This window comes from Dermacentor silvarum, chromosome 8 (assembly GCF_013339745.2).
Source record: "Dermacentor silvarum isolate Dsil-2018 chromosome 8, BIME_Dsil_1.4, whole genome shotgun sequence".
Taxonomy (NCBI): domain Eukaryota; kingdom Metazoa; phylum Arthropoda; class Arachnida; order Ixodida; family Ixodidae; genus Dermacentor; species Dermacentor silvarum.
In genome coordinates, this window is record NC_051161.1 from 64,020,522 (window position 1) to 64,030,144 (window position 9,623).

Consider the following 9,623-nt stretch of genomic DNA (forward strand, 5'->3'; position numbering starts at 1 on the left):
CAATATATAGTGTTTCAATTCAGATATACCAGCATTTAAATGTGTTTCTATGCCACTTCTTAAATCGAGCACAATGTGTGCAGGACGTTGCTTATCAGAATTGAGCTTCTATTATAAGGAACATGCCATAAATGGAACTGCTTATTTATTTGAGAGGTCACGGAACGGATGGTTGGCTGTTGCGAACCCACCGGCAAAATTTTGGTAACCCTAATAAGGGCTGTTCTTTCGTTAGTAAGAAGCCTTTATGCTTCGTCGAGTGGCTCAATGCCAGACAGCTCACAGTCGGAGTCGCTTTCTTCAGTGTCATCTTCACTCAGCTGGATGATGATGGGTTTAATGTGCTCACTCCCAGACGTGTCAAGTCTGAACTTTGCCTCCAAGTCCATCACATGCTGAATGCTCTTCCTCCAGTCTTCCGCCGTTACCTGCTTGATTTTCTCCCTCAAGATGACGTCGACTGCGGACAGCTTGAAGTGTCTGCTGTCCGCAGGACCGCAGCGATGCCATTTTTGACCTTGGCCCACACAAGCTCAATGGGATTAAATTCGCAATGGTACGGCAGGAGCCTGAGTACAATGCAACCGGCCCTTACAGCTGTGTTGTCTACGTAGCTCAGAAAGCGCGACTTTACAGATGCCACCAGCTCAAGCAGCTGCTTCTTTATCATCCTTTCACCGTAGGTGATGTTCTTGCTTGTGAGACACTCCTGTATCTTTTCCTTCTTCCAGGCCGTCGTCGGCAATTTCTCTTCTCGCCGGCTATGGTAAGTTGCATTGTCTAAAACAATGGCGCTACCAGCTGGCAACTTCTGCAGAACGTCATTGAACAAGCCCTCAAAGCGATTGCCGTCCATTTCCTCGTGGTAGTCGCCTGTCTTTTCGCCTCGGAATACATCCAAGCAGCCGTCTACGAAAACATCCTCGCTGCCGATGTCCGTCACGATCAGGCGCTGACCTTTCCCAGAAGGTTGTTTTAGACCCGTAGTCAGGCCATTTGCTCGAGCGAACAGGCGTCCGCGCTTCTGCACCACGGTGTCTGTCCACACGATCGACCGAGTGTGTCCCGCCGTCACCCATGTCTCGTCCAGGTAGAAGATCTTTCGGCCTTCCACCCGGTAGCGCTCCACGTCACGGAGGTGGCGATTCCGCCAATCGGTGATGTCATCCCGGTCGATAAGCAGAGAGTTGCGGCTTCTCTTTTCGTGCTTGAAGCCGATCTCGGCTAGCAGGCGACGCACAGTACACTGCCTTAGTGATGGGAGTTCCATACGCTCCGAGAACTCGGTAGTTATCTTCTCGACCGTCGGTATCTCGTTGCGGCGAAAGAAATCGTGCACACATGACCTAAGCGCGCACAACGTGAAGCTGTCAAACTTCGCGTTGCGTCTTCTCTTCTCCGCATTGCGTGGGCGCTTTCGCGAGGGCGTCGTCAGTTTGCCACCTGAAAAATGCGAAGCTTTAACTTCCTCCCTGAACACAGTCCTTTCGCTGACACCGAGCATGTCGGCGACAAACTTGCTCGTGTCCTCCGCGCTGCGTTCAGGCTGCCTGTTACGCCAAAACGTGTAGCAGTGGAAGATCATGTTGCGTGAATCGCTGTTCAGGATGTGGCTGTTCTTGCCGAGGCTCCTTGGTGGTGTGGTCATCGAGGCTACACGGAAAACTCACGAGATCGCAGGTTCACAACCGGGAAAAAAATATTATTTAAAAATAAGCCTAACACATTAAAAAAATAAGCTTGTGCAAACACACAAAAAGTATATATGAATCTTATGCTATTAAGCCAGCGACTGATTTATAATTACACGCCCGGTGCCGTCGATCTTGCTCCGTAGCAGACGACGCACAGCGTTGTAGAAGGCACGGAGTTATTTTTCTCTCGCGATCCGGCATGTGATGTAGCATTTCCATCATGATAGTTTTACCAAACCACTCGTCAAGATACACAAATCTTATTTATGCCGACAAATACGCGTTTTAGAAGCAGTCAATTTTTTGAGCGGGACTATTTCTTTAGTCGCGGAGGAATTGGCTGCTGCGCTTCGGTCAACTGGGCGGGGCCTCTCCTGTCTTCTAAAGTTGTACCCGACTATAGCTGTATCCTACACGCCTACAAAATTTGTCCGAACCGTTTCAGGGACCATTTAAGAGATTATTTTAGGAGATGTCTTCGGGGTGGTCTCCCCTTTCCAGGAAACCATAGGCTTTTGCCGCGTCCACGGCCCTCGCTACCAGCTGGCGCTGGCTTGCGAGGGTGGAGCTGGTTAGGGCACTCTCCCAAAGGTCAGGTGTGTGGTGCGGATTAGGTGATTCTCTAAGGGGTAATTCTGTACAGCCCCCTACCATGTGGTAGAGTATTCCCTGTGCTCCACAAAAGTGACGACGCCAGGATCTGTCCACGCGTATGCTGCAGTGATTTCATTCGTACAAATAAGGCTTCATCCGGACGACGTGCACAATCTCCGGTGTATGCCGTCGACGCCTTGAGGAATGTGGGCTATCGGAAGCGACTTCATAGTTGACATCAGAGAGACGTCGGATGACTTTATACGGACCGAAGTACCGGCCCAATAGTTTATCTGAAAGGCCACCACGGCGAACAGGAGTCCAGACCCAAACTCTCTCTCCAGGCTCGTAGGAGACTTTTCGGTGGCGAAGGTTATAGTGCCCTGCATCGTACTCCTGCTGCCGACGAATGCGTATGTGTGCAAGTTGTCGGGCTTCTTCAGCACGCTGAGTAATGTAGTCAGCATCAGTTTCGACGCCATCGCATCCATGTTCATGTGACAACATTGCGTCGAGTATGGTTGTGACATCGCGACCGTGGAGAAGGCGGAACGGTGTCATCCTCGTTGTCTCTTGCTGGGCCGTATTGTATGAAAAGGTGACATACGGCAATATCTCATCCCAGTTTTTATGCTCCACATCAACATACATGCAAAGCATATCTTCAAGTGTCTTATTGAGGCGCTCCGTGAGTCCATTAGTTTACGGATGGTACGCCGTTGCTTGCTGATAAGATGTGCCACTAAGTCTTAAAACTGTGCCCAATAGCTCGGATGTGAATGCAGTTCCTCTGTCAGCTATTATTACTGTGGGGGCGCCATGTCTCAGTACCACATTCTCTATAAAAAATCGAGCTGCTTCACTGGCTGTTCCCCGCGGTAGAGAGAGAGAAACAACTTTATTTAAATAAAGATCGTGCTTGGTTACTGTGGGTGAAGCCCCTCTTCTAGGGCCCCACTGGCTATTGCGGCGTACCGGGCCTGGTCGAGGGTTGCCAATTGGCTTCCAAGTCCAGTTCGGAGAGTCGCGCCTCCCACGACCAATTGCTAAGTGTATCGTTAAGTAGCGGCGAGACGTCTGCCGGACGCTGCGTGCATTGGTAAGTGATGCGTTCTAGTGTCGGGGTGGAGTCGCACCATGGACATCTGTCGCTGTGTTTGTTGGGAAATATTTTGTTGAGTCGATGTAAGTGTGGGTAGGTGTTTGTCTGTATTCGGCGCCAGTCCCTCGCCTGTCGCCTGTTGAGCTTGGGGTGAGGTGAAGCTTTGGTTCGTCTTCCTAGTCGTTGTGCCTCAAGTATGCTTCTCGGTGTGCTGCCGGATGTCCGAGAGGCGTCCGTTCGAGCGGTGTGTATCGGGCTCGGCCTGTTATACCTCGAGCCAGACGATCCGCCCGATCGTTGTCTTCCACTCCGGTGTGCGCGGGACACCAGGTTATCCCGTGGTCCATTTGGAGGCTTGGTCCTAGTATGCGAAGAACCCCGGCCGGTAGAACTCCCCGAAGGAAAAGCCGGCAGGCGTCTTGCAAGTCTGTGAGTATATAAGCCGACTGGCTCTTGGCCTCAGCGTCTCGGATGGCTAGGGCTATCTATGGCCGCGGATTCCGCCATGGCACTTGAAGTCGTGCGTACGGACGCTGCTATGATCGGTCTCCCCCGGTTTGTCGCGACAGCCACCTAAGTAGGAGTCGCTGTCTTACCTCTGGGGTATAAGCCCGCGGTAGAGCTTTTATTTTGGCGTAGCGCGTGAGATAGTCCGTGGCTACTATAATTCATCGGTGTCCTGTAGTAGAAGTTGGAAATGGTCCTAACAGATCCATTCAGACTTGTGCAAATTGAGTTCTGGGTACTTCGATAGGATGGAGGAAGCCTGCCGGTTTGACGGCTGGCACTTTCCGCCACTGGCAATCAAGGCATGTGCGGACGTACTGTTGAACGGTCGCCGTCAATCTTGGCCAGTAATACTTTTGTTTCACTCTGCAGAGCGTTCGTGTGAAGCCCAAATGACCGGATGTTGCTTCATCATGGCATGCCTGCAATTTTTTTATTCCTGAGAGATGGTGGGACGACGAGCAAATAGGGGCTTCCGTTCGGAGAAAAGTTCACATTATAGAGGACGTCGTTGCGTAAGCAGAACGATGGAAGTCCTCTTCCAAAACGTTTTGGCAGAGTAGAAGTGCGACCCTCCAGGAAGCTAATAATGGGCTCCAATTCTGGGTCTTCGCGTTGCTGCTGTGCGAGCGTAGTCGTGTTGACAACTGCAACAAACGCTGTAGCGTCGTCATCTTCTCTACTTGCAGGTTCGAATGGGGCACGAGAAAGGCAGTCGGCATCTGTATGCCGCTTTCCTTACTTGTACGCAATAGCCATGTCAAATTCTTGAAGTTTAAGGCTCCAGCGCGCCAATCATTCTGATGGGTCTTATAAGTTCGTCAGCCAACAAAGTGAGTGGTCATCACTGACATCAAACGAGCGGCCGTACAAATATGGGCGAAATTTGATCACCGCCCAAACCACCGCAAGACACTCTTTCTTTTTCTGTGGTGGAATAATTTTCTTCTGTGCGGGAAAGGCCTCTACTTGCATAAGCTATTACTTTTTCAGCGCCGTCTTGCCCCTGCATTCAAGCACAGCTACTATAGGAAGCCGATATTGCTGGCATCGGTGTGAACCGCTGTCGGGGCGTCTCCATCGAAGTGTCCCAGGACCGGTGGATTTTGAAGGCGATTCTCTTTCCGGTAGGCAATGCTAACGACTGGTGACAAAAAAAGAAGAGAAAAAAAGCTCTTCTAATTATTTACAACATTTACGCATTAGGGATCGAAACATCGCCTCTTGTATGCAGAGGCCATAAATACGGGGTGTTTCAGCAAACACTTTCAAAAAAATTTTAAAGGTTGCGTGTGGCAGATAGCAGGAACCCCCTCTACAGGAACCCCCGATTCACCTACTCTAGTCACAGACGAACTTAGCAAGCTGATTGCACCTGACATTGTTCCTGCTCAAGCTGCTGACCTCCGCCGTCTTTTGGAAACTTACAGCGACTTTCTTGACATTGACGATATACACACCTATCAAATCGCACCAACGTGCCCAGTCATCTTCAAAGCATAGGTGCGCCATCATTTTTTAACAAAAAAATACCAGAGGGAATTGTGGTGATTGTTTCCATGGAAGCTGCAAACACGGAGGTTCAGAGAGCATGGGATTGATAGTAAGTACATTGATTTGCCTGAACCTCGTCATTCCGGCTTCAAATGGCCTTGTGTCTTTGGAGGTTGCTTTTTCTAGCGAAGGCTACATTGGCCGCATTCTCGCCGTTTCGCTGTGGCCGGTGGCCGCACCGCGAGCTGAGCCGTTGCCTAGCAACCGCCGCAGCTGGCAGCGTTTCTGTCTCTATGGTCTGACCACCCCGCGGCGTCTTACCGGCGTCTGACGCGAACTGCTTCACTGGAGAGGGTCCGGAATGCCAAGCGCGCGAAGCTAGCGTTGGATACTGAGGAAGAGCTAGCCGTTCGGCTCGCAAAATGCTTGGACTTGTCGGCTTATAATGTATACATGGCTTATATCGATGAGTCTATACCGAGGTATAATAATTACAGTTAAATCAAAGGCTAACCAAGTGAAACCAAGACTTAACCAGGCTAAACCAAGCTTTCGCTTTGCATATCCAGGGTTAGCTGAGCTAAGCCGCAGCCAATTTTTTCTTCCAGCAAGAGATTTCGCTAAAAATCCAACAATTCGCAACGATAACGCATGTTTGGTGCACCCTATTGCCTTCATGCGTTTAGAAAAATATTATCGCTTGAAAATTTAGAAAATTAGGCATAATCAGTAACGGCACAGAGAAACACAAGATTGGTTTAAACTGATCAAGTATTCCTTGAAAACTATATTTTCGTTAATTTTGCAATAATATATTGATTGTCAGAAGAGAGACAAAATCAAAGTTCATTTTTTTGTAAGCTTCACGCCTGAATCCCAGCGATTGTACGTCTGAGTGACGCCACTGATTTCAAGGTATATTTTCATATTTGGGCCGCGTGCGCTCAGTGAAAGTCCCTAAGACTTGCCAAGTTCAATCTTTGGTTCATTTAGAATGCAATGATAATTAAAGTAGCGCTATATAAAAGAAAGACGAGGACTAGAAGGTTACAATTAATACGAGCGCTTACGCCGCCCTGCGCCGATTGCACTGTTGGCACAGTGTTTCAGCATCAGTGCAGTGGGAACAATAGCCTATTCCTCTGCAGCTCTACAACCTGGTGGACGTGCAATACCTACAACAGGCGACGGATTGACAAAGACAGAACATAGTGGTGTGCAGAAAGTAACTGACAAAAGTGGAACGCACGGCTTTTGGAAGAGGAGGGCACCCAACATTAGCTTGGCGACATGTGAAACGAAGCTGGTTAATGATTGTAGTCTCGTTGCCATGTGGACTCGCGAGAAGAAGAGGCACACTGATGAAAACGCCTTGCTACATGGCCCACAACTATACAAGAGCAGCGTATCTGCTAGGAAGGTACTCCGTAAGGGTCCACCTAGTGGACATGTGCATTTTGTCTGCTGTTGAAGTTCTGATTGGCTGGGCCTGGGTGCGCGTGAACAGGAGCCCCGCGTCACAGCCAATCAGCACTTAAGCAGCAGACGAAATGGACATGTCCACTAGGTGGAGTCTTACAGAATACCTCCCCTGGTTCGAACACCTATCTGGCCACCTTGCTCAGTGCCCCCCCCCCCTCCCTAACTTTATGATTTTGATTATGTTATTGGCATGCTTTATTGGCCTCGCTAGAACTTTCAAATTCCAAAGACATGTTTTAATCACTTGGTTCTTATTCTATACTCATTACTTGTTTCGCCAATATGCCCGTGCCGCAGCTGAAGGACACGGAAGGTTGCTGTTAAGTGTTTTGGGCAGAGGTCCACACACATGTCTGGAACACACTCCTGAGGGTCAAAGCAGCACCAGGCCGAGAGAAATCTATGGAAACTGTAAATGCAGTCACGCAAGCTCACATACAGCCGACTTTATGTCACATGTCATCTTCCGATTCGCCAGCGCAGTCCTGAGAACGTGGTCCGCGCGTTCTGGAGAAGTATGTTAACCTCCGTACATCCCTTCCACATGCCCAACTTCTTGTGCACTCTGCCAAGCTCAACATTTTCAACATGCGCGACAGGCTGTTGTACCAGTATGATTACTTATATGACAGCTGTAGATGGTTGTTAATGATGTCATAATGTTTTCATATGTAGAATTTCATGTATCTACATTACAATTTTTTCATGTAGATATATGAAATCAAGAAATAATTACATTGCAGTAATAGGAGGACATACGTACCTCCTACTACTGCAATATACTCGTGTGAACCAATGTGGAGTGTTGAAACACAACAGTTTCCTGCTTGAATTGAGTAACAAGAAAAAAGTGACCCGGGTAAACGGAACCCAATGAATCAACTTTGCAGACTGATATACGTGAATTGAAAAATCATGAGTGATTGTTTTTTTGTCTAACCTGTGAAACAAAAATGTGCGATTTGATTGAACACCTGCACGATTGCTAACTTCCCTGTTCAATTAGTCCCATATATTAAATATCTTGGTGCCACCCTCCATAACGATTTGTCTTGACGTGCGCATGTTAATAACATTGCCTCATCCCCTAACCGGAGCCTAGGCTACCTAGGCTACCGAGCCGCTTTATGTAAAATTGCTGGCTTGTAAATCACTTGTCCTGCATAATCTATGTCCTGGAGTGGACATAAATATAGGCTGATGATGATGATAATGAAATTCCTTGTCAAATTAAAACTAGAGTACGCATCTGCTATATGGGGTCCACCACAAGCATACATCCTAATGCCACTGAATGAATTTAAAGTCATGCTATCAGGTTCGTTCATACCACATACTAATATGATATCAGCATTTCATCTCTGAAAGAGCCATTTGATTTTTATGCGAAAGAAGAATGGGAACCGAGGGGCACGATTTCATTAGTCATAACCACATAAAGCCAACAGACAACGAAGCCAAGGAAAGCATCGGGGAAATTAAGTGTGGTTGAAATTGGTATGTAGAAAATAACGAAGAAAATGAAAAATGAAAGTGGACGAAAAAATAACTTGTCGCCGGCGGGAGCCGAACCCGCAACCTCCGCATTACGCGTGCGTTGCATTACCAATTGTGCTACGGCGACGGCCATCAATTCGTCCACTAACTTGGGTATTTATGTTTACTAGATCTAATCCAAGGAGTGTTAGCCAGCGCCACTCAGAACCATGGTGGGCGGATGTGGAACATCATTTTTAGCCCGATGGCGTCACGATACACGTGATCTTGGGAGAGCAGGCACGTGGCTAATAAACCCTCGCATGCTACCTAATGACATCAAGGCTGCCATATTCGAGACCCTCGTAATGAAATTTAAAAGAAGAATGGGAACCGAGGGGCACGATTTTATTAGTCATAACCACATAAAGCCAACAGACAACGAAGCCAAGGAAAACATCGGGGAAATTAAGTGTGGTTGAAATTGGAATGGTGTTGGACACATTAAAATTGGGATGTTTGCTCAGCCGTTGAGGAATTTCTGTTTCATTAAAGGCGATTTCCTCTGTGAATTTTCAGGGCATCTTCAGGACCGAATTTTAATTTTCCCTTAATATTCCCCCATTTTGTCACTTATTGTTTTTCTAGACTGGTCAAAATGTCGTATGTAATCCTATACGATTACTGGCAAATTCCATATAGTTGGTGTGAACCCCATTTAGAAGAAAACTGGAGAACTGATTGGAGCAGAACTGACTAAACAAACAGCTCTAATCAGAAGAATAATTCAGGATCAAGTGACTGAATGACGAAACCAAATCAACAAAACCAAAACAAACCAAACACCAACGCAACCCAACCCAAACCAGCTTAACCCGATATATCACATTCCACCTAAACCACACCAAACCAACCCCGATGGGTCGGGTTGGACTGAGAGGTCCACCCAATTCGGGCATCCTACCCCTCTCCGTAACCTTTCAAAATAAGGTTTTTCTCACTTTCTTTTCAAACGGACCGACCGACCGACCAGATAAAGCCAATAAGTGTAGTTTTTTTCTCTTTTTCTCATTGTTCTACAGTCCGTTTCTTGGCAAATCCTCCTCAGCGGGTATGCGCCATAGCTTGAGGTTGCTGCCGTCGTCGTCATCATCGTCGTCATCATCATAACCAGTAGCTCGCGCTCTGCTCGCCACCCAACCACGGGCCGGTATTCCAGAGGGTCCGCCATCCACAGTCGATCTGCTGGCCGCGCATCAAGGCTCGCCTCCGCA